General features: G+C 48.0%; 1 pseudogene; it reads left to right on the top strand.

The window, feature by feature from the left end:
• The first annotated feature begins 1,432 nt into the window (after window positions 1–1,432).
• The window catches only part of LOC149360920 (uncharacterized), an 83,856-nt pseudogene continuing 58,694 nt past the window's right edge, over window positions 1,433–26,594 (top strand).

Here is a 26,594-nt window from a genome sequence, read left to right as displayed (position 1 = left end):
CCAGGACCTATTGAACGCCAAACGTAAAGGCTGTTAATAAAAAGTGTCACACCATACACGGGTGCGGCTCTTGCACGAAGTTATATGGTATATGCCTGACACTCACCCTAGGATTTTATCTTTTTTGTCCACTCTTCTACTCCTACTGGGTTTTATGGAGCTCCCATGCATTATTTAAAAATTTACAACTGTCGTTTCATAATTTTAAGCAGCGTGCTATGCTGTTAGTGCAGCACATGCGAGATGAGTTAATGTGGAAACTTGTGTTGCTATTCCTGGCAGCAGCAACAAAAGTACCGTCCATGAAGGTAACATTCTACGCTTCCTCAGTAATTATGAAGAGAAAAGATGGGCTAAGCTACTATTGAGTGAGTGAAAAGGTGCCTGTTGGACTCATGACATTTTTTTCACCAAAGCAGGAAGAGGTACCAGTACCTTCAGCTGTGTCAAGTGATCCGGACAGCTCAGCTCCTGAAGAGGGGGGAGGTTCTGGGGTAAGCGTGTTCAGCTTCTGAAACTCTGGAATGCTTAGGTTTCATGTAGAGTACACTTGCAAGGTCACAACTTTCAGCGAAATGATAATGTAGCTAAGGATTGAGCACATTATGAACGAAAATGGTAGTAGGTTTTCTTGCTTAGTATAGTATAGTATAATACAATTAATAGAGTGGTACTTTCACTTCATAAAACTTTACGTGAAATGAAACTGTAAAGCTTTTGGTGTCAAATAGCCTTTCTGTCTTATGTGTCCACTAAATGATTACCTTCATGTTGATCCTTGTTCTTAAGTGTGTTTGTGCAATCACTAACAATTCTGACACTAACGTTGCTTGGTCTGATAGTATTACAGTTCCACTCTGTATGTCACAGTGCAGGTAAAACTGAATTTTAACAAATGTAAACCAGTGAGAATTCCCTGTAGAAGCACCCTGTGGTTATTACACTTGTAAAAAAGGTGCACCTGCCGACGTTTTGATTCCAATAGATTTTTATACTGTACGCTCATGTGCAAGTGTGCTGTAGGGAAACTCAGCAGGGACAAATATTTTTTCCCCCAACTGATATTTGTGCAATGTCTTAATTTTAGTGCACAAGCGTTAGTACCCCCATGTCAGAAAAAAATTGTTCGTCCTGTGTTAACGGCGTCAAAAGTTTGAAGCCTCTGCCAGCATGGGTCACAGGTGGAATAGTGTGACCCAGGTAGGTGGAGGGGACCAGGTTGCCAACCTCTGCCCTTGGCAGATTGCCTGTTTCAACCTGGGTCATACAAACGACCCAGGTTGAGATGTGCATGCAGCTGACGCATCTGTGCCCCATGAATTTCATTGTTTGTCTTGGAATTTTTTTTTAGGTCTCTGACAACTACAGAGCGGAAGAAGGTGCTCTCCCATTCGCAGGTGAAAGGACACAAGTTGCGGCCCTTGTCCTTTCCTATGTGATGCGCCACAAAATAAGTGACCAGGGCATCACAGACCTGCTGGACATGCTGAATATTATCAGCCCGGGGAAAGCCCCAAAATCCAAGTATTTTTTGCTCAACACACATCCCTGGTGCTGAGAAGCACTTCTATTGCCTTGATTGTACAGGTTACTTGGGGAGGTTGACTTCTCAGACTCGGGTTCGCTGCGAAAACTGTGAGCGGGATACTGATATGGCCTCTTGCCCTTTCTTTCTTGTGATGCCTTTGAAAGAGCAAATTGAAAAGGTCCTTGCGCAGCAGAACCAGAAGTGGCTTCCACAAGTTAAAAGAGGAGGTGTAATCAGAGATGTAGTGGATGGCATTGAACATGCCAGGCTGTCGGCTGATTTTTCAAATAATGATATTTCGCTGCTGTGGAACACTGATGGAATAAGAGTGTTTGAAAAATCAGCTTTCGACATCTGGCCCGTTCAGTGTGAAATCCTGCAACTGGACCCCACTGTGCGAAAGCAAAATATGCTTATGCCTGCCTTGTGGTTTGGTTTCTCAAAACCAAACATGACAACCCTCCTTACACCCTTTGCAAAGGAGCTACAAGAGCTTTCAGCAGGGTTTTCTTTCCTAAAGCATGGGGAACAAGTTAGAGTTAGAGTTTTTGCAGCTGCATGTCCGGTGGATGCTGTTGCTCGGTCAGCAGTGCGAAACTGTAAACAGTTTAACGGTTTTTATGGGTGTGGCTGGTGTTACCATCCCGGGGGTTCTTCATATGAATATATAGATCCTGCTCCAAAGCGCAGGAGTGCTGTGCAGCATCTTGAAGAGGCCAAGAAGGGCACGCTTTCAGAGCCTGTTAACGGAGTTAAAGGGCCTTGCCTTGCCATGACTCTTCCTCGGTTTGATGTAGTCGATGGCTTCATCCCAGACTATCAGCACTGCGCATGCCTTGGTGTCATGCGACAGCTGCTTAAACTCTGGCTGGAGAGTGAATACCATGACTGCCCTTGGTACATCGGAACCAAAGTGTCTCAGTTAAATAGCCTGTTGTTGGCTATCTCACCCCCAACAGAGATTACCCGCACCCCAAGGAGGTTTCAGGATAGAGCCTATTGGAAGGCTTCAGAGATGCGGGCCTTTCTGCTTTTTTATGGGTACACTGTACTAAAGCCAGTTCTGCCCAACCAGTTTTTTAAGCACTTTTTGCTTCTTTCTTACAGCATGTATTTGCTACTTAAGGCACAGATCACTGAGCAAAACCTTTGTGAAGCAAGGGTTATGCTTGAAAAGTTTGTTTTGCAAATGGGCACTTTGTATGGCAAGGAAAACATGTCGTACAATGTTCACCAGCTGCTCCACTTGACAGATTCTGTGGAAGCTTGGGGTCCTCTCTGCGCAACATCCTGCTTTCCCTTTGAAGAACGGAACGCTGTTCTTTTAAATTACTTCTCTGGGACTCAGTGCGTTGCCGAGCAGATTATGCGTACTTTCATTTGGTGGCAGCACCTTGCTTTGTGGGCAGACAAAATTGCTATGCCGGAAGCAAAGGCATTTTTTGAAAGGATGGTCGGCCGACAGACCATGGGTAGGACTGGAGTGGCACTCCTCGGGGGTGTAGTTGTTTATCAGCGACAGAGTGGCTCGGGTGGTAGCACCAGGCTAGAGGTAGCTCTGGAAAACCACTTGGGAGTTATCCCCACAAAAATAACTTATTACCACAGGTTTCACCACAATGGAATTCTCTGGCATTCTGAAGAATATAAAATGCCCAAGAGAGTCAACTGTGTTGCACAGCTGCAAGATGGTTCCGTTGGAATCATACAAGCTCTTGCTGTGTTTGAAGGGAACCCGTCTCACCTGCTGCCCCATTATTTGGTGCTTGTAGAAAAGCTTGAGCTGGTGCGAAGCGCTCCATTTAGGGACAGCCAGCTTGGAATTTCATTTTCAGCACTCCGAGAGGGAACGCGAGAAGGTGCCATTGTAGCGTGTAGCCCTGATGCTCTCATAAGAAAGTGTGTAGCCCTGGAGTGCACCTCTAGAAGTTTCCTTGTTGTGCCCCTTCCCAACCAAGTTGAACGGGACTAAAGCCAAAAACCATCTCTGTACTGTGCGATGCTGTGGTTGCTAGCACTGATTGCCTTGATGGTTATCACAGTGGCTACCACATCGCGCTGTGCAGTGGCGTTTTTTTACTCGCATGTGTTTCCCGCTTTATCCCGTAAAAAAATCGGAAATTGGTTTTTGAGGAAAGGAAATGGTGCATTAATTTTCTCACATATCTGAGTGTTTTGTAAGGGAAAGGACATAGGTGAGAGTGTAAACAGCAAGAGAGAAAGAGGTGCCGTAATGGAGGGCTCCAGAATAATGTCGACTGCCTGGGGATCTTTAACATGCACTGACATCGCACAGCACACCGGTGCCTTTTGAGGTTCGTCTCACGCGGCCTCCGTGGCCAGGTTCGAGCCCAGGAACTCTGACTCAGTAGCTGAGCGCCCTAACCACTGAGCCACCGCAGCAAGTATCACGTTAATGGCACGTTATTTTTTTGGCAGTACACTTCCTATACCATTTTTAAATATTCTTTCGAATTGGAACGGTCATGCAAACACACTCATTTATCAACCTGTGTAAGGCACCCAAAAAAAAACAAGTGGTATCACAAACAATACGCTGAAATGTCGCCCCACACGGTCAGCACTTAGCCCATGTGTTCGTTCCTCATTGCTGGGCCACAGAACAGACATGTGCATATTCGTGTTAATGGCTGTGTTTTTATTTTGTGTGCCGTAAAACTAATGCTAGCGCATTGCAGTTGCATGACTCTCGTTGTTTGCCCTTAGTTTTTTTTTTTCTGCTGTTCAAGTGTGCTTTCTGATGTCAGTAAAACACTCATGGCTCGCAAGGCAGTCTTGCCTTGTTAATGTCCTTCCATTAAAATGGAGATCTGGACTAAAGGGCAGTTTTTTCAGATACTGATCTTTCCAAAATAGAGGCGCTTGTCAATCTGGCAACTGGGATTTTGGACTAGAGATGCATGCAATAGGAACCATTGCACCAAATCAGCATTTTTTGTGCTATTAGAGACAGGTTCAGTCAACTCCGGTTCTATTTGCAAGCAGACCCACACATGCCGACCAGAGAGAGAAAATATGAGATAATGATCCTGAAGTGGCGCTTTTTTCGTAAAAATGTCCATTTCTGAACATCGCTTGTTGAGGCAATAGGCAGAGGAAAAAAGTTTCATACTTCCCATCTTTCTGTGTAACTTCGGTCTTGGAGTCACCTCCATTGCTGTACATGCCGACATTCAAAGGAAGCCTCATCAGTACTTTTTTTACATGAATAGGCAATATGCCTTGCTTTTTCAATGATTCACTGTTATGGACAACTCATATTATCAATTATTTTTGCTGAGAATAGGGCTGTGCGTACTAAACAGCCGTGGCAGTATATTTATCTAGCAGAAGTTGATATATGTTCATAATATCACATACACATAATTTGTATGGATATCCTTCTGTCGTGTATGCACAACTGTGGGCATACTCGGGCATGGCAAAGATTTAAAGATAGTGGCTGAGGGTGATAAGACATTACAGATAGATGATGTATTGTTTATGAGGTTTAATGCCCCAAAGTGACTCTGGCTATGAGGGACGCTGTAGTGCAGGGCTCAGGATAATTTCAACCACCTGGAGGCTTAACGTGCATTGATATCGCACAGCTTACGGGCCTCGATGCCTCTATCAAACTGCGACTGCCACGGCCGGGATCGAACCGGCGTCTTTCGGGTCAGCAGCCGAACACCATAACCACTGAGCCACCACGGCTGCCATTACAGATAGACAACGCAGAGAGCCAAAGCTTTTGCTCCAAGCTATGAAACTGAGACCTTTGGTTCAAATCGCTCCTGCTGGATTTTAACATGCTGGGTATTGCTTGGTTTGACGGGTTTAACGTCGCAAAGCGACTCGGGCTATGAGGGACACCTTAGTGGATGGCTTCGGATTTTCAACCACCTGGGGTTCTTAAGCGTGCACTGACACTGCACAGTACACGGGCGGATATTGTACCAGTGTGTGGTCATGTGTAGTCGACTCCAAGTAATTCGAAGTCGCTTAATGGGCAAGTTTCAGTTAATTACAAGTGAATAGGAGGTTCTGACAAGTTTGCATGTGGTACTGCGATGAAATGCTTCTGCTGACAACAAATCACAGCAGAGTGCCATTAATGTGAGGTGGCTTGTACTCTGGCGGAACGGTTTTTTCATGAAGACAACGTGCCTGAAGTGCTGGTGTGCATGCATAGTTAACAAACTTTGCTTTTGTGTCTGTATGTTAAGCAAATGCAGACTGAGGTAAAAGCTAATCTCTTTTTGTGAGAAACTCGTCCCAAGCCTGTTGCGCAACCAATAAACATGCTGTTTCAACGCTTTCCATTTTATTTGAGGTTCATTTCATTAGAAATTTTTAGACGTCCCCACGGACCTTATATTACCAAAGGTCCGCGTAATCGTTGCAAAACCCACAGTATTAATAGTAATAATAATTGGTTATCAGGAAAGGAAATGACTCAGTAACTGTCTTACTTAGTGGATACCTCTATCACGTTGTGGGAGAAGGAATAAAGGAGGGAGAGAAAGGTGCCATAGTGGAGGGCTCCGGAATAATTTCGACCACCTGGGGATCTCTAACCGCAAAATGCATAGTAGTGAAGACCGAGATTAGCAATCATACTGCACTGGTTTGTCCCCCACCTCCATTTAGTGGCAACACCAGCTATCATCTTAAGGCAGGCTGGTTCCCTGTAGTTCCCTGCCTGACCACCTGGGGTTCTTTAACGTTCACTGACATCGCACAGTACACGGGCCTCTGGAATTTCTCCTCCAAAGAAATTCCACCGCCGCGGCTGGGATCGAACCCGCGTCTTTCGGGTCAGCAGCCGAGCACCATAACGACCTAGTCACTGTGGTAGCTTGTCGATTTGTTTTTTTTGCTAATGCATATTTCTTTGCATTTTAATTGAATGCTGTTTGTAGACTGGTTACGGGATGCCCAACATATATGTTGTGCCTTCTAGAAATGTTGCCTAACTGTGTTCACTCTTATAGTGTGGGCCTCAGTGAGTGGAAATTTTGTTGCAAGCACTACAGCTGGACCCTCAAACTCAGTATTCCGATAATGGGACTATCTCTTTCCTCTCAAATTTAAAGAAAAATGACGTCCAACCTCACCAAAGCGTAATTATTACTGAAAACCTGGTTACCATTGAAATAAAATGAAGGCCCAGAAATATGGTTCTACGGGTCACTTTGGGTTTTCAGGGAGGTGCACCTGATGGTTTTTGTGCCAGCAGCTTTTCAGCATTCGCCAAAGACATCCCAAGGAAGAATAAAACTGTCAAATTCAGTTCACTGTTATTCGACGGGAAGCCGAGTCAAGCTCCTCTTGTATTCCTGTACATGATGGTATTAGACTTGTTTATAACGACTTGCAGTGATATGATGTGCTCTATTTCAATTTGATGGATTGTTGTACATTTTGTATATGCACAGAGAAATGGCGTGGTCATGGGTAGCACTTATTGACTTGGTGTTTTTTGATATTTATCAGACTATCTTGAGATTTGTATGATATATATGTGCTAAAGAATTTTACTTTTAAGCAAATACTTGTTTGCTACTCTATGCGGTACATGTTCTTACAAAATTTTTACTGGAAAAATTGCATGTGCACAAATTTGAGCTCCCCTTGTATTTACATACACGATGCCACTAGATTTGATTTTAATGACTTTCAGTGTTATTATGTGCTGTGTTTTGATTTGTGGATTGTTTTAGCTTGTTTCCTTCCTGTACACCAAAGTGGCGTGGTCTTGAAAGTTTGTTAGTCATGGGTAATGCTTATTGAACATTATGTAATGTTTATGCTAAATAATTTCACTTTTAAGCAAATATACTTGTTTACTGCTCTCATTAGTGCACGCTCTTGGAATGGAAGAGTTGCTACAAAGGAAGCTGAATGGTTTGGCAGCCAGTATCTTTCCTTCATTTTATCATTTTGTACTATAAGTGCAGTCATTTTTTATACTTTATCTGTGTACAATATTCATGTTATGAATTGCCATGTCTGTCATTTTGAAATCTGTAATAAATGTTTCACTCTTTATTGGATACTGTGGTTATTGAATAGAATTAAACAATGTTTTACAGTTCTACACAGTTACTTTACACACTGTTTTATGTGTTTAAAAGTGACTGTGAGCTCTGCACCAGGTGTGTCTTTTTCCTTGGTATTAGTTGGGCCCATTGACCCTCGCACACACAATTACTGCTTCGAGTTAAAGATTTAATGACCTTTAGTTAGCGGCAAGTGTTTGAGTAAAAAGTCTTAATTGCTTGGACTTCAGTTTTCAGCATATATTGCTATGAGGTTTCTGATATACTAGTCATGTGAACGAATGCGGATGAAGCGCCAACATGAAAGTGAATTGTTATATGTGAAATGCACTCTGTAGGTTATTTGTACACTTATCGTCCAATAATATGTAATGATATGTGCAGCTTGACATGGCTACATGCCCAAAGCAAAGGGCCTAGATGTTGGTTGTTGGTAGCAGAGGTTGTAGTTTAATAACATAGCCGTGAAAGAAAAAAAACGCTTTGTGTTTCATTCTTTGTGTTTATATAAGAGGGTTTGACAAAGAGGGGACAGTTACGCTCCGCTCTAAGGTTACGACGCGATAGCGTTAATGGGTTAATGCCCATATATGCGGAATTGGTCATTTTCCCCTATACATTTATATGTCCCTGGGAGTCCTCGTACCACTCAGTGGTGCAGCGGTTACGCGATGCGCCACTGCCCTGCGATGGCAGATACTGCCAACAGTGGGGCTTTTGCGACCAGTGATTAACTGCGACCTGCCACGGTGGTCAGTTTGCTCAGAATCCGATGGGCAGGTTGTGATGCCACCAAAAGGTTGCGTGACTAGGTGGCCCACCTGGGTTGCTTCTCCGAAGGTGATGTTGGTGATACCCGGCTCTACCTAGCAGAGTGAAGCTATATCGCATCAAAAGCAGGTCATGGTGCTTAGAAGTGCCCAAAATTCTCACTACGAACTGGCCTTCTTCCCTTGTCATGGGTGGTAGCGGTTTGCCTGCTATAAGGTACATTTGAAGTATACTTTGGACTAATTAGTTTCATATTTATGCAAGTACATTTTAAATTCATTTCTGATGACAGCTGCAAGTGTATTCCAAATATATTTTTAAGGACTTGCCCATTTTTACACTTGGAGTATACTTTGGAGGAATTAATTTCATATTTACGAAAGTACATCTTTAATTCATTGGAAATGACAGCTTTAAGTGTGCTGCAAGTATGTTTCGAGGACTGCCCATTAGGTGTATTAGAATTGAAGTATACTTTGGGCAAATTAATTTCATATTTATAAAAGTACATTTTTAATTCATTTCCAATGGCAGCTGCAAGTGGGCTCCAAATATATTTTCAAGGACTGCCCATTTGTTACAATTGAAATATACTTAGGATGAATTAATTTCATATTTACAAAAGTGCATTTTTCATTCATTGCCAACATGCTCAAAGTGCATTTATATTTTTTCACGTATTTAAAATGTGCTCGAAACATATTTTCAGGTGTGGTATTTTTGAAAAATTTTAAAAATACATTTGAAATACTGAGCAAGAACTTTGACTAATATATTTTCTACATATTTTTAGCACATTCACGAATACAAAATATGTTTAAAATATAATACAAATACCCCGCCGTATATTTCAAACGTATTACTTTTTGCTAAGGGATGTGGCAAAGTGTACGTCGGTCAGACCGGACGCTGCGTCAACGAGCGTGCAGGCAGGGGGACACAGAAGGTCCTTAGGGAACGCATCGGTTTCGTTCGAAAACCTTCCCGCCCATTGCCGCTCTTGCATTGATGAAAATAAAAAGCACTGTGCACCACGACTTGAAGAGATTAAAATTCTAACCAGAAGTAAAGATAGATTAGCTCGCGAACTGGCAACAGCCTTTTTTATCAAAGAGAGGGGTGGCATGTGCGTCAGCACCACTTCTATCTCCCTACGAGGAAGTGAGCACAGATTGTTAAAAAATACGCGATTATGAGAAGTTATCGTCCGTGTGTGGGTGTTGTTGCCATGTGGGAAATGCGCATGCGTTCAACTTCTTCGGGCTATATATATGCTACATGTGGCTTTCAATAAACTTAGTTGGAGTCAGCGCCCGTCCTGTCCGTCTTTCTGTGTGGTTTGTGTAGAATTTAGCGCTGTTTTTTCTTTCCTGAACACAACCCTGTGTGGCTCGGCGCGTTGTGTTGGTGTAGCCGCCATTTGTTGGCGATGGCTGGGCGGACACGAACAATGCGTTTTCGCAGTCTTCTGAGGACTTACACGTAAAAACTGCATTAACTGTTTGTCTGGGTGGTACGAACTCTTTGTGGATGACTCTATGTCGATCAAAAAAGCAAATGAGCACGGACGTTTCCTTCAATTTGCTCTATCGCGCTTTCTTGGGGCGTGGGTAAGAAGGAGTGGGCCATTCTGACCTCTGCCGCTTGCTTTTTGTGTCGTATTCAAACACCCACGTCGCGTAACAGGTCACCAGGTTATCCAAAAAAATCGGGGTCCTCATTCACATGATGAAGAAGATCCTGGCAGATCGCTTTCCGGCTGGCCTTTTGCTCCTCTGACAACACTCGCGGCACCAACTTCGCGCACACTTTCTTGATAGCTAAGTTTTCTGTCACGATCTCAAAAAGTTGGATTTTAGGAATGCTAAAGTCCTTAGCAATCATTCTGATACTCATCCTGCGATCACTGTTTAGTAAATTTTTGATCACGACACATTTTCGTTGGTCTTGTTGGTCGATGAGCGTCCGGAGCGGTAGTCGTCTTCCACTCTTTCCCTACCTTCTTAGAACACCTTGAGCCACTCAAAAACACCTGATCTACCCATGGCAGCATCCCCGTAGGCCTCCTTAATCATGTCATGAGTCTCTTTGCCCGTTTTACCAAGCTTTACACAAAATTTGATAGCGTATCGCTGATCCAGTAAACACTCCATGATTCTGCGTGACGAGGCGTTTGGACAGGGGTCCACAATACAAGCGACCTGGTCTTTTCAACGGCCGAGAGCAGACTGCCGATTTTCCCCAGCGTTCCCAATATACCCTTTCACCGATCCTGCGCGCGTAGACAACCTTTCGTCCGCCCGTTCGCCCAGGAAAAAATCAGTCCTACTACTTTCAGAACAGACCCTTTATGACCAATGCGATACGATATGCGAGCTGGTGATGTGATATAGCCTGCGTAGCCGTGGGCTCTGTAAAAGAACTTATGAAACATGTTTAGGCTGGCAACGCGGCGACGAAGAACAAGGGTTGATCAGGCGGATTCTGCTTTTAAAGACGACACGCTGACTTGATGTGAATAGGTATTGTGAATGAACCTAACGGTACGGTTCTGGACGGATTCGAGGGCATTTATGAGGTATATTTGATGTGGATTCCATATAGGGGATGCATATTCTAGTCGGTCTGATTAGCGATTGGTAAGCCAGGAGTTATACTTATTGGGGAGCGTGACGTAAGTGGCGTTTCAAAAAGCCTAGTGTTTTATTCGCGGATGATATTACCTGTATATTGTATAATATGCAGGCTCCCCCACAAAAAGTGGGATGTTAGACTAGGTCATTAGCTTTTTAGTCATTCTTTTGAATAAGTGTGGAATGAATGCCTACATCGTTTATTACAGGGAAATAATTATTTTGGTTCTTGACAATGCGCAAGAACAGGTGGTGACCCGGCGATTGTGATGATTATGAAGACTTAGATTTGAAATTACGCTGGGTAAAAAGCTGGGGTACGTTGGGTAAAAGCTTCTAAAGGGTTGGAAAAGTCAAATTCCCTTTTGAGGACGCGCATTAAAAAAAAAAACACATCGCCTTCGGGATAAAAAAAGGAACATTTTCCTTTCCCATTTCTGAGAATTTGTCATGCCCTCTTGTCACGAACAGATTCCGATGAACTTTGTATCTGACCATAGTTTTGCTTCGAGATTGCAGCCATAGGCCTGTTTCTGCTCTGCTTTATCCATGAGCTTCACGAAATTTGCCTTATGACAAGCTGCTTGAATTCATGGAGTACTGCTCTAGAGATAATTTTTTTCTGCCTTTTTGTTTCAATGTTCAGAGCCGTATTTGGCCGCCGTTTATATTGCTACGGGTCGACTCATAGTAGATGAGGCAGACGAAGTGAGAGGGCGCTTGGCGCGTGCTCGGGCTCGGGCTCCGAATACTGTGCAGTGGCCTGTGTTTTGGCATCCGATGTGCCCTGTGCCTGTGTCGTGTTCAGAGTGGCGTGTACGCCTCCTGCCACGTAACATCTTAGTGGAGGTGAGAGCTTTCCCCTTCCTCTCATTCTGGCCTATTCCACCACGGAACTTCGAAGCGGTCGCTACACCGGGACCACTACAGTGACGCAGCCCGGCGACTCGCCAAGTCCCACTGCCACTACATTCATGGTCGTGGCTCGTCCCCGTGACCTCGACATCTTTTCCGGTGCCTCAGCTGAAAACTTCGACAGATGGATGCTCAAAGCGCGCATTGCGGACCTCACCCGGCAGGCAGCAGAGTACGCGGCCCAACTCGCTGACTGCAACTGGGTAGATCGCTGCAACACGGCGGCGAGGCAGATGTCGAGCCGCAACACGTGGCGGCTCTTCCGAGCCCTCATCAACCCAACACATACCCGCACAGAAACGCAGAAGCAACTACACAAAGCCATGCACGCATTCCAAGGAAATACAACGCAGTTGGCACAGGCGCTCCGGGATCGCTACCTGTGCACAACGCAGGACGCCCGCAGATCGGCCTACTCCTACGCCGGCAGGGAAAACTCGGAGTTGGACAAGCCTTTCCAGCTTCACGATCTGCGGGCGGGTCTGGCCAAAATGGAGGGGCACCACGCCGGGCCGGGACAAGGTCACTGTCAAACTTTTGGCGAACCTTCCTGATTCAGTGTACAAGTGCCTTCTAGAATACATCAATGCGATCTGGACGGGGGAAACCCCGCTCCCCATTGACTGGAAGACGGCTCTTGTCACCTTCATCCCGAAGGCCGGCAAACCGATCAACACGGACAACCTCCGCCCCATCTCTCTCACCTCCTGTGTGGGAAAATTGATGGAGACGATGGTGCGGGATCGGCTGTCCGAGTACCTCGAACAACACAACACCTTCGCGGACACCACGTTCGGATTTCGCCCACATAGATCCGCACAGGATGTCCTGCTCCAACTCGACCGCGAAATCTTGAACCCCATTACACACCCCCAAAACGATAAAATTGTCCTTGCGCTCGACCTGAAAGGAGCGTTCGATAACGTAACTCACGAGGTCATACTCACACATTTGAGTCAAACTCACTGCGGCACCAATACCTTCAATTACGTTAAACAATTTCTCACGGACACACTGTCCTACATCCGAATACAGGACGAAGAGCACGGACCTTTCCTGCTCGGCACGAGGGGGACTCCACAAGGCGCGCTGCTGTCCCCTCTGCTATTCAACATTGCCATGATGCGCCTACCCGCCCTGCTTGGTGCGGTCGAAGGGGTCCAGCACGCGCTATACGCCGACGACATCACCATCTGGGCTACGCAAGGACGCCTGGGGGATATGGAGACCAGCCTGCAAACGGCCGCCAGCATAGTGGACCGCTATGCTCGAGACTGTGGTCTGCAATGCTCCCCGCAGAAATCGGAATTCGTGCATTTACGTCCCTCGACCCAAATCAATCTCTCGTTGCAAAGCGGTCCCATTTGCGAATCCAAGGAAATCAGAGTCCTTGGACTCTTCATACACAACCAGCGACGCTGCGACACAACACTCGCCAAGCTCCGGCAGGTGGGGGACCAGATGGGCCGCATGGTCCGCCGGTTTTCCAACAAGCGCGGTGGGTTAAGATGCAAAGACGCCTTGCGGCTGGCGAACGCATTCGTGACCAGTCGAATCTTGCATTCGACTCCCTACCTCCACCTGCGGAAACAGGAGGAGGATTCCCTCGAGGTCATCCTCCACAAAATCATGAAACGAGCGCTGGACCTCCCAGTTTCTACCTCTACCAGCCGCCTTACGGCACTGCGGATGGTGAACACTTTTAGGGAGCTTCGGGAGGCCCACCTCAACAACCAATACACTCGTCTCACAAAGACAGGGTCGGGTCGCCGCCTTTTAGCCCGACTACACATCGAGCACACTCAATTCACAGAGGAGAGATGCCGCCTTCCCGTACACTGGAGACGCGCCCTCCAAGTGCGGCCTCTCCCCACCAATATGTCCAAAGAGGATCATAATGGCAGGCGCCTGGCGCGGGCGGAAGCCTTGGACCGCCATTTTCGGAGCAAACCAGGAGTCTTCTACGTGGACGCGTCCGGCCCGGACTCCAGGGGATGGTACACGGCCGCGGGCGTCCACGAGGGTAAAACAGTAGACGCCCTTACTTTCAAGGCCCAGTCAGCAATTCACGCAGAAGAGGTTGCCATCGCCTTGGCAGCCTCTGACACCTCCTCCAAATACATAATCACTGACTCACGAGGGGCATGTCGAAACGTCACGCAAGGGTGGGTTACTCCCCTAGCTTATCGTATTTACCAAAATTGTAGCCGAGACTCGGATCCCGCGCACCGATCTATCGTTTGGGCTCCAGGTCACCAAGGCGTCCACGGAAATGACGCAGCCGACGCCGCCGCCCGCGCGCTCTCTCTCCGGGCATTTCCCACGGGACCCGACGCCGACCAGGACTTCCATTTCAATCCGATTTACACTTTTAAGGAAATATGCGATTATTACAAATCCACGCACCAAACTCTTCCCACCCCATGCAAAGGGCTGGGGAAGGTCAACGAGCGGGTACTCCTGCGCCTGCTCACCAACACGATGTTGTGCCCGGCAATTCTAAAGCATTTCGATCCTAAATTCGACGGGCGGTGCTCACACTGTGGGGAGGTGTCTGACACCTACCACATGGTGTGGGCCTGCCAGCAGAACCCATCCCTACCCCCTATCCCGAACCCCACCCGAGAGGACTGGGAGGCGACCCTGTCCGGTTGCTGCACCCTCGAGGCCCAAAGGGCCTTAACGCAGCGCGCCCGGGCTGCGGCAAACGCCAATGGTGTGCCTGACTAGGCATCCCACCTAGTGGTTGTAAGGGCGTGAGCCTTCAGGTCACGACCCCCAACACCTCTCTCTATGATTAATAAATGTTTTCACCACCACCCTAGATGGATCTCGATGTACGAACGTGTCAGCACCCACAACAGGTGGGACCCCACCGTCATGCTGGCAAACGTCATTTTCTATTTGTCTGGCACAGCGAGGCAATGGTACGCCACCCGTGAGGACGAATTAACGAGTTGGGACATCTTGAAAGAAAAGCTTCGCGCTCTCTTCGGACCTCCAGATGCTTCGAAGCTCGCAGCCCAAAAACACCTTGAGTCGCGTGCTCAGTCCTCCAGTGAAAGTTACATCACGTACATTCAAGACGTCCTTGCCTTATGTCACCAGGTTGACACCTCCATGTCGGAATCCAAAAAGGTGGGCCACATCCTAAAAGGGATCGCGGACGACGCTCCCCATTTGCTTCTCTGCAAAGGCTGTGATCCCGTTGATGACCTTATTAAGGAGTGTCGTCTCTTCGAGCAAGTAAAGAACCGGCGCATATTTCCACAGTTCCAGCTTCCCCATACGGCCGCCACATCTCCGTGTGTTTTGCAGCAGCCACCAACTAGCCCACCTCCCACTTCGCCTCTAAACATCACCGACACCGTCACCCGGATCGTTCGCCGCGACATGGAGGCCTGTGCACCTGCGGCCCCCCAACCTACCATTCCCAGTCGCCCCTTGCCCGATTGTCTCTTATTCAAGCCGTCGTGCGAGAGGAACTCGCAAATTTGGATCTTTCACCTGCTATCTGTTCCATCAGGAACTCTAGCGTCCCGCTACCAACCAGGAATGTTTTCCGTCCCAGGGCTCCGTACTTTCGTCGCTGCCGAAATCCAGCAGTGTGCGGACGCCTGATGATCGCCCAATATGTTTCAACTGTTCCTGTGTCGGCCACATTTCCCGGAACTGCCGCAATAGATCGTTACCGACTCCTCGCACCGAGCTTTCCTACGACCGTAGTAAAATGGCAGTTTGGGCAAGTTCGTTAAGCATCTTGTAATAAAACAGCGCAAGGACACAGGACGAGAACGGAGAGAAGACGCCGTGTGTGTCTTCTCTCCGTTCTCGTCCTGTGTCCTTGCGCTGTTTTATTGCAAGGTTTCCTATGACAACCGTTCAGATATGCCCCGCCGTTTTTCGCCCCGACCACCTCCTGACCAATCAGATTCGGCCAACGATGTCGCCAGCTCCCGACCACGACGTCCTTCACGCTTTCCATCTCCACGAGGCCGTCGTTTTCGATCCCCGCAGCCCCTTCGATCCTCAGCTGCGGCCTCATACCACTGCTCTGACTTGGAAAACTAGCTGATGCAGCTCCCGGAGCTGATGCTGCATCCACGACCAGGCCCCCAAATCCTCTACAGACATCCCACTTGAACCAACTAGACATTTGTGTTGATGGTGTTCCCGTGCGTCGCTTGTCGACACTGGAGCGCATATCTCTGTCATGAGTGCACAACTTCGTCGTCGTTTACGTAAAGTTCTCACGCCGGCTCGGTCTCGAGTGCGTGTCGCGGACAGCGAAACAGCTAGTGTTGACGGATTCTGCACTGCACGCTGTAGTGTTGCTGGCCATGACCTTCCTGTGCAGTTCAATGTTTTGAACCCTTCTGCTCATGAATTCATCCTCGGCCTCGATTTCCTAACAGAACACTCCGCCCTGCTCGCAAGGCGTCCTACACCTCGATCTCCCAACCATCGATCCTGAACCCTTGCATTCTCCCCGACTGTATTCGCCCGACCAAGTTTCTCTGCCCTCACTAGCCGCCTCATTAGTTACCCTACGTCCTACCTGATTAGTCGCTGATGGTCACCCGCTTAGTCACCCCTATTTCAGATGTCTTGCTGCACCGCAACGTTGCACTGCCCCATACTGTCGCTACAATCAGGGTAAACTGCGTGTCACTACCGTTAATCAATTTCAGCTATTCAGCCCAAGTGCTTCCACCTGGAATATGCGTGGCAACGGTCTCTCCTATTGGCTCCTGCCAAGTTGCCCCATTGGACACTGCCCATGCATCAGCTCCTGCAGACCCTGTTCACGATCCCACTTCGACTGACGCGATCATGGCAATGATGCCCTCCGTTTTGCTCCCTGCCCAATCTTGTCAGCTGCGTGCGCTTATCGAGTCCCATTCTGACATCTTCGACCTCCATAACAGCGCCCTCGACCAAGCTCTTACCGTTACACACCGCATCGACACCGGCGACGCTCCTCCTACCCACCGCCGACCATACCGGGTCTCCCATGCAGAACGACAGGTCATCCAGGTGGAAGTGGCAAAAATGCTAGAGAAGAACATCATTGAGCCCTCTCACAGCCCTTGGGCTTCGCCCGTCGTCTTGGTCAAGAAGAATGATGGCTCGTGGCGCTTCTTTGTGGATTACCGTCACCTGAATAAGATCACTAAAAAAGATGTCTATCCGCTTCTTCGAATCGACGGTGCCTTAGATTGCCTCGACGGAGCCAAATTCTTCTCCTCCATAGACCTACGATCTGGCTATTGGCAAATTGCTGTGGATGACCAGGACCGGGAGAAAACTGCGTTTGTTACTCCTGACGGTTTGTATCAGTTTAAGATTATGCCTTTCGGCTTATGTAACGCCCCAGCATTTTCAAGGGCATGATGAACTCCTTGCTGCAAGGATTTAATTGGTCTACTTGACTGTGCTATTTAGACGATGTAATTGTGTTTTCTCCATCATTTTCGTCCCACATGGGCCACCTCTCACAAGTTCTTTCCCTCTTCCGCCATGCCGGGCTACAGCTCAACTCTTCAAAATGCCGTTTAGCGCGTCGGCAGCTCAATATACTAGGCCATGTCGTCGATGCTACGGGGGTTCGTCCCGACCCAGACAAGATACGAGCAGTAAAGGACTTCCCACTACCACGTTCGAGCAATGACGTCCGAAGTTTTATGGGTCTTTATTTTTAATTGCGTAGATTCATTCAAGATTTTGCCGACATTGCTCAGCCGCTCAAAGATCTTCTTAAAAAAAATGACAGTTTTTTCTAGGGTCCTCCCAAGACCAAGCCTTTGCCCACCTTATAAAAAAGCTTACCACTGCACCGGTCTTGGCACATTTTGGTGTGTCAGCTCCTACGGAAGTGTGTACTGACACTAGTGACCATCGCGTCGGAGCAATCCTTTCCCAGCGTCAATCCGGCACACATCGTGTAATTGCCTATGCTAGCCGCCTCCTATCCCCTTCAGAGAAGAACTACTGCATTACCGAATGAGAGTGCTTGGCCCTCGTCTGGGCTGTTGGCAAATTTCGACCCTACCTATATGGCAGGCCATTCACAGTTGCGACAGACCATCACGCAATGTGCTGGCTTTCTCCTCTGAAGGATCCTATCGGTCGCCTCGGTCGTTGGGCGCTACGACTCCTAGAATATGACTAGGCTGTGATCTACAAGTCCGGCCGGTTCAACAAAGATGCCGACTGCCTCACTCGTCACCCTGTTGCCCACACTAATACTGCGACGAGCGCAAGCGCCATTGACCTCTTCTCTCTATCATCGCTTACAACTATCGGTGAAGAACAGCGTCGGGATGCGGAGCTTCTCTCCATCATCGATCGCCTAACCTTCACTGAACCGCTTTCCTCTCGTTGATGGTATTTTATACCGCTGGAATCTTCAACCCACTGGCCCTGACCTTCTCCTCGTCGTCCCGAAGCACTTACGAACAGTCGTTCTCCACGAACTCCATCACCTCCCGACTGCTGGCCATCTACGCGTTACTCGCACGTACGACCGCATCCGTCGTCGGTTCTTCTGGCCTGGCCTCCACCTCTCAGTTCGCCGTTACGTTGGTGCTTGCGATGAGTGTCAGCGTCGCAAGCGCCCTGTATCTCCTCCCGCTGGCTTTCTTCAGCCCATTGACATCCCTCCGGAGCCGTTCTACCGTGTCGGCTCGGACCTTCTCGGCCCCTTTTCCGAGTCCACTTCTGGGAACAGATGGGTTGCAGTAGCCACAGATTATGCCACCCGGTACGCGATAACGCGTGCGCTCCCCACGAGTACTGCCGCTGATGTCGCCGACTTTCTTCTTCAGGACGTCATTCTTCACCATGGAGCACCCCACCAACTGCTCACTGACTGTGGCCGCACCTTCCTTTCAGCAATGGTAAACGACATTTTTCGCGCGTGCTCAACTAAGCACAAGTTGATGACCGCTTACTACCCCCAAACTAGTGGCCTCACTGAGCGATTCAATCGCACGCTTACCGACATGCTCGCCATGTACGTCTCCTCTGATCACCGAGACTGGGACGTCGCACCCCCGTACGGCTACACTGCCGGCTACTCTTCGTTTTACCTCTTGTACGGCCGTGAGCCTTAACTGCCGCTGGACACATTGTTTCGAACATCTCCTCCCCCACATTCGGAATACGCCCGTGAAGCCATTGCCCATTCCGACCATGCTCGCCAAGTCCCCCGTTCCTGCTTGCAAGCCTCCCAAGCTTCTCAGCAAGAGCACTATAACCGCCGCCACCTGGACAGTGGCTTCTTGCCTGGGTCCCTTGTGTTTCTCTAGGTGCCTTCTTGCCGTGTAGGGCTCTCGGAAAAGCTTCTTTCTCGATATGTGATATGTGGGCCCGTATCGTGTGCTGCGCGAAGTCACAGCCGTCACATACGAGATTGAGCCTACCTTCTCCGAGTGCACTTCCCGTACTCCACCCTCCGATATTGTGCACGTGCCGCGCCTCAAGCCCTACCACCTACCTTCTTCTGACACTCGCTGAGCTGCACCGCGACGGTGCTTTTGCGCCCGGGGGTCATGCTACGGGTAGACTCATAGTATATGAGGCAGACGAAGTGAGAGGGCGCTTGGCGGGTGCTCGGGCTCCAAATCCTGGGCAGTGGCGTGTGTTTTGGCATCCGGTGTGCCCTGTGCTTGTGTTCAGCGTGGTGTGTACGCCTCCTTCCCCGTACCAATATCATGCCGAGATAATTATTCAACGACTGAAAAACGGTATCGCATGGAAAGTTCAGGCCGCTTTGTCCTTGTACAAGCTCCAAGAAATTTCTTTTTTTCTCGACCGTCAACTATCTGAAATTTCCGGGCGTTCGAGCAGCGCAAAATTTCCGTCTATCCTGTTCACTCGACATAGCGCGGCGCCTCGGTCAGAAGTGGTCCTATGAATACTTGTCGGTAAGATATGTCCGACACTTAAATCGTCTCCACAGGGAAATTGTCTCCACAAGGGAGGTGGTATATACAGGTTTTCTCAAAGAACCGAAAAGGGCCTGCTTCAAAGCCAACCTGTTCGTTAAGCACTGCCAACAGTACGCACCTTTAAAACTGAGAGGAGGTCCCATCCTCATCCCTCGGAAAGCTGGGATTTCTAAGGTTCTACAATAGCCTAAGTAAACGACTTAGAGGCAAACCCGCATGGCCTCTAAACTTTTGACAAAGGTTCTATGTCTAGGCAAGAAATCAAAGTTGCAAAGGCAGCCAGGAAGGCCATGTGCTCTGTCCACCTTGACGAATGACGTTGACGTTGCACCCACGGCAATCGTCGTTGCTTCCTTCATAAAATACCTTTACATGAATTAGTCAAGAAGACTCGGTGGTGCAGCCTAACGCAGCGCGACTACCGCACTGAACAAGCCGTCCCACAATGTGGCAAGCCTTTACCGGCCTTTTCTTTAAAACTTTTCATCGTATCGCCTACTCTCGACGAAGAGGTAAACGAGGTTTTTTCTTGTGTTGCAATAAAAGGGGAGCTCTTTTGTGGTTGTGCCATTTTTCGTGTGCTTTTCTGAAGCGTGTTCACCTGTCGCAAGCGGTTGTGTTGTGCTATCGTTATTTGACTGTGTGCCTGCCTAAAATAGCGGTAACAACACAACAGTGTTTTAACACAGCTGTTAGGCCATTTCTACTTTGTTCCGCACCAGCAACGCTTCCAACAGTCTCGTGGGAGTATGCAGTGGCAGCTATCAAAATGAAATGAGCCTAAACAGAACGTTCAGTTCTGCCTGGTTCTCTTGTCCTTTATTAATCTTGGATTGGTGGTGTCTGCCAATGACTACGTCACAGACAAGCCGCGACCAATGAAAGATGTCAGAATGTAAGTTTGGGCGAGTTGGTGACGGTTCACTTGCCACAAGACGTGTCGGGAATTCATCTCAAAAGTGAAGTACATGCTGCCTTAGTTCCCAGCACCTGCGAATCCTGCACAGTTATGTTCATTTTACGGCCTTACTAAGAACTGCCGTAACTTCCGACTGGCGATTTTGCCAAACCCTCCTGCATGTTTTCATGCACGAATGTATTTCTATCCACCACCAGTAGATGCGGCGGCGTATTTTAACCTGTCGAAGCAGTACAGGCCTCAGATAAAGGTATGGCACTCTACGACCCAGCAGTCCTGCGATGCTTGTGGGTACACCATAAGCATGTTAGTGCACGTTATGAAAAAGGGTACGCTCAGACCAATTGCATTCACTTCCAGGGCATGGTTATGGCCCTTACTGGGAATGGTTGCTTGTTTTTCAACTGTGACATTCCGCAATAAAAAAAAATTGGAAGGGACACATCAGCTCCGTCTTAAGGGTATGACTCCTTACCGTAATGGGATAATTGCCATATATGCAGACAGCCATCCTCTACTTTACATTCACAGATACCTGGGGCTCCTCATGGACTTCGTGGCGCAGTGGTGCAGCGGTTATGCAATGCGCCACTGCCTTGCGATGGCAGGTGCTGCCACCGGTGGGGCTTAGGCGGCCCAGGTTGCTCTTCCCGAGTTACCAATCCTTAATTTAACTGCGAGCTGCCCCGGTGGGCAGTTTGCTCTCTGTGCGGTAGGCTGGATGTGATGATGCCACAAGGCGACGGGACCTTGTTGGCCCTCCTGCCTCCTAGGTAGCTTTCTTGGCACCACCTGCCGGAGTCATGCTGGTGATTTTTCGCTCGCAACGCCAACAAAGCTCACAAGGCCGACGCCGAATTTTTCGGGCAACGGGGCCTTTAACGCTTTCTACTTAGTATTCAGACGACACTTAAGCTCCGCCTAAAGGGTTTCACGGAATGGCGTTGCCTGGGATCCTCTTTTTATGTCACTTCGTAGCCACGGACATTGATCTTTATTATATTTTCTTTTCTGTTCGGGCTGTGTTACTTTGATGTTTATTATTTATCACAAGACACACAGGGCCTCCATATAACCAAGTGAAAAGAACCTTCATCGATGGCCGATGAGTAGCCTGCTCGACTAACAATCTAAAATGAACAAGATCCCATTTTTCTTTCCTATTATGGCCGCAACATAAAATGCGGTGCCCAAATAGTGTTACTGGCCCTGCTTAGTTTTGCGATAAATTAATTAGCACATTGGAGCCCATAGTCAATAACAATATTAATATTGCGATAAATTAATTTGCGCATTGGAGCCCATAGTCTATAGCATACGCATCGAGTATGGAAGCGGCCTGCTCAAGGCGGTCCTCCATGTCTCCAAGGCTCCCCTCGGTGGTCCAGATTGTTATGACATCTGCATATAACGCGCGTTGAATGCCTTCCACCCGGGTCAGTTGGCTTCGGGAGGCGCATCATAGCTATGCTGAACAGGATCGGTGATAACACCGCTCCCTTTGCGACCGACGCGGCCCGGGCGCGCTCGACCAGGGCCTTTTGGCTCCCCAGGTAGAAGCAGCCGACCAGGGCTGCTTCCCAGTCCTCCTGGGCGTGGTTGACTCACATGCCCATACCATGTGGATCTTGTACATGCAGGATCAAAGTGCTTTAAAACTGCCGATCACAGCCGTGTTTTTGAGTAAAGACGGGAGTATTCGTTCCTCCGTCTTTATAAGGCCCTTACAGAGCTGAGGATAAATTGCATGGCCGGATTGGAACAATTGGGTAATTTGTCGAAAACTGAGGGCCGGATTGTGTTCAGGATTCGTTTCGCAAGGGTCTGAAGGCGTTGCTCAGAGGTGAGCGCACAGGCGGCGCCACCTTTTTTTTCTTTACTGCCTGGCTTTGACACAGAAAATCAACAAAACACAATAAACGCTTTGCACATACGACTCGTTGTCAGCCAGAATGAATCTGGCTTCGTCAAATTAAAATTCACGTAATGTACAGAGCGGCTGTAGTCTTGAGAGCCACTCCGGAGGGTCCGCCGCGGCTTTCGGAATGGCCAGAAACATGTGCATACATTCTCGAAAGTAAATTCTGGCAGGTCTTGCGTCTCTGTCACAATGGTAGCCTGCCATTCTGGAGCGCCATATACAGTGGAGGCCTGTCAGCATTATTAAGTCAAAAGGCACCCCATCCTCATTTTCAGCACATAAGTACCGGATGCCATACGGGTCTAGTGGAAATTCTTTCTTTAGGGTTCGCTGCAATACATCCCAAAAATAAACCCCCTCCCAACAGTGTAAAAATACATGGTCTATTGTTCCCGGCTTTCTGCAAATTAAACAGTGAGATCCCCAGGGTTAAAATGAATCCTTTCTCTCTAAAAATTTTTAACCGGTAAGGTTACGGTGTGCAGCTTAAAAAGGTTTTTGTTCCTGGCGGCACCTGCATTTTTTTCACTCTCTTCAAAACATCTTTGCCTGGGCCTCCACTGTACAAGGCCCTGTACAAGGGCACTGGGAAAACAACATCGCACAAAGCATGGTACAGTGTCTTTCGTTTCACAGTGGACAGAAAGTCATTCGAAAACCGCGTGGAAAGAAACCTTACACTGGCAACGATTTCCCGGTAAAAACCGCTGACCCTACTGAACACTTCAGCAGTTCCGACAACGTACTCCGGCAGCAGACGCCGCAGCCTAACTTGGCATACGGTACAAGGTCAATTGAAATAGGTCGCGAAGCCGGGGCTTGAATGCGGTCCAGAACCAAGTGCTAGCGACATCAAATTAGTGGTGGAACTAAAGCGCCAAAATGAAATGAGTGGACAAACACGACTAGAAGAGGAAAATAATTAGGACATAGTTTGTGTTTCAAAAGCATTCAAAAACAATTGCAGTGATTCCGTTTTAAAATGTTTTAGTTGTGTGCATTTTGTTAGAATGTATAGCGCTTGCTTTGTAAAAATTTTGACAGCGTTCGCTCAGAGCAGCGGCAATGGCAGCGGGACGATGCCAAGGTTGACGGTGCTCTGATGTAATACCCTGGTCATATCTTTTGACCATTCTGCTTGCTTTTGTTTGAAACTCGATTCTGCTAGCCCTACTTTTTCCTCGTTGCTTGTTGCTCGAGTTCTTGGTGTGCATCGTTCGTGTACAGTTTCCGCTTTTCCCTTTTGCCAGCGCTTCTGTGTAGTTTCGTTCGGTTGGGTGCGGTTCTGTCGCTTTTGCCCCAAAAGGGCATCGTCTGTGGCCATGGGGCCCCCGTACGCAAAAAAGATGTGTGCGGTTGCACGATGTGCGAGCGATAACCTGTCTGGCGGCGTCACATTTCATCGCTTCAGCGCTACACCTGCGACATTCAGCGCGACACCTGAGGCGAGGACGAAGGAAAAAGGCACAACGAGAACTGACTACCTAAAAATAGTGTTGGTGGTCGGCACTCGTCGTGTCTTCTTTCTTCGTTCTCGTGTCGGGTGTCGCGCTGAAGCGTCGCGGCGTTCAGCAGTTTAGTTTTCCCGCCAAGCAGCACGTGACGCTGACGTCACGAATATGACGTCACTAAAACACGTGACTTTAACGTTGCGTTTTTGTTTTAATTATGACGTCACTTTTTAGTTGTCCACGCATTTCGAAGACGGCGCTGGCTGCGCACCATGAGCCGCCATGTTTTGAACGTATGGGCTTCTATGCAGCCTACGCTACCATAGTACATCTACCTTGTACGGTACGCAAGAACGGGTATCTTGTGTCTCGAAAGAACAAAAAATGATTGACCAGCTGTCGCAAAAACAAATGGCCCAGTCCCAGCCCGCCGTCTTGTACCCGTCCGAACAGGTTGGTCCGGCTGCAGCGCTCCCATTCAGACGACCAGATAAAGACGGCGAAAATTCGGTGTAGCTTTTGAATACTTAGCCGAGAACAGTGCAACACCTGCATTACGTACCAGAGCCTGCTGACTAAGAACAAGTTGCAAACAGTGGCTCTGGCGAAAATCGACAAGGTCGTTCCTTTCCACTTATCAGCTCTGTCCCGTATCACATTGATCTGTCGTGTCCAATACTGTTCACTGTCACGGTAAGCATCTTGTGGAACGCCCAAGTATTTATCTAGTGTCGTCGTCCAAGGCACACTGGCAAACCGTTCAGGCGTAGATGCCTACCTTCCATGCCAAAGCCCGAGGCCCTTCGACCAGTTAACCCTGCTTCCTGTAGCTTGGCTGAAATCGCGTACACATTGAACAGCCTCGCTTATGCCTCCTTCGTCAACGGCAAACACAGCAATGTCATCAGCGTACGCTAAGAACTTTACTTCGGCTGCTTGCAAACTGAAGCCGTTAATACTCCTGTTTTCAGTATCTTCAAACAAAGGGTCTCCACATAAATACAAATTAAAAGGGGGCTGAGGGGACAGCCCTGGCGCACCGAACGCAGCACGCTAATGGGGGCCCCCAAACTCTTTTTAATGATCAATCTTGTCGTGCAGTTCCGGTATGCCAGGGCCACACCCTCGCAGATAACAGAACCTAAATTAACATGGCCTAATACTGCAAACAAAAATTCATGGGCGACGCAGTCGAATGCCTTTTCTAAATCGATCTGGAGAATTGCCACCTGACCATTAGTGTAATCGCAGCATTCCAATACACTGCGCGCAACGTGAATATTTGTAAAAATGAACCGCCCTTTAATCCCGCAGGTCTGATGCGGGCCAACCAAGTGATGAATCACGGCCCGAAATCTTCGCGCCAAAACCTTCATAAAAATTTTGTACTCGACGTTAGTGAGTGCTATCGGTCGGTATGCTGTTACCAGTCGTAATCTGTCTATGTCATCCGTTTTCGGAATCAATACAGTATGGGACGACGCATAGGACGGAGGCAGTGCTTTTATTTTAAAGGCTTCGTTAAAGATGACCTTCAAGACCAGGGAAATTACATGTTTAAATTCTTTGTAGAATGCCGCGCTGAACCCGTCCTGTCCAGGCGACTTACCTGGGTTTAAACTGTTTATTGCTTGCTCTACTTCCAATTGTGTTATCTCCTGCTCTAATCTGTCTTTAGTTTCGTCGTCCAGACGCGGCATCTCGGCTAGAAACGATTCCTTACATGTGATAACATCTACCGGATGCGATGCGAAGAGAGCCTGGTAATGCTCGAAAAAGGCTGCTTTGATGTGATCGATATCTGTTTTTAAAACACCTCCCCATTCTATTTCGTTAATGTGATTTCTCTTGGCACGGGCTTTTTCTAAACCAAGCGCTCTTCTCGTTGGCGCTTCCCCTGCATGCAGCCATGTCTTCTGCCCTTGCCCTCACCAACGCTCCTCGATAACGTTCTTCTTCGATTAGCTCTAGCTTTTGTTTGGTTTTTCTTATGTCCTCTATCCATTTACCAGGCGCTCGGCATTCCTGTTTTAGCATATTCTGAAGTGGTGCCTTTAGCTCCATTTACTGTTGTTTTGCTTCATGACGTATACAGGTGGCTGTTTCTATGGCTTTTAATTTTAAAGTTTCTTTAGTGATTTCCACTGCTGCCAAATCCTCATCTTGCGACTTGGTTCTATTTTTGCTATTTCTTCCCTTACAGCTCGGTTATAAATTTCGTCCTGAAGTAGCTTGTCATTTCACTTCCACATTTCCCACGTAAAACCATTCCCCTTCTTAACGATTCCTATGCAGCATTGAAACAAGCAGTGGTCAGAAAAAGAAACCGGCAGTACTACATAACTATTGCATTTAGGTACAGTATCCGCGGATGCATAAATGCGGTCTAGCCGTGCGTGACTTGTTCCCTCGAATCGTGTGTACCTTACAGAACGCGCT

Source organism: Amblyomma mixtum, chromosome 2, assembly GCF_055824585.1.
Source record: "Amblyomma mixtum isolate Tamu chromosome 2, ASM5582458v1, whole genome shotgun sequence".
Classification (NCBI taxonomy): Eukaryota; Metazoa; Arthropoda; class Arachnida; order Ixodida; family Ixodidae; genus Amblyomma; species Amblyomma mixtum.
The sequence above is the reverse complement of the archived record's forward strand: the minus strand, read 5'-3'. Positions and strand labels throughout refer to the sequence as shown.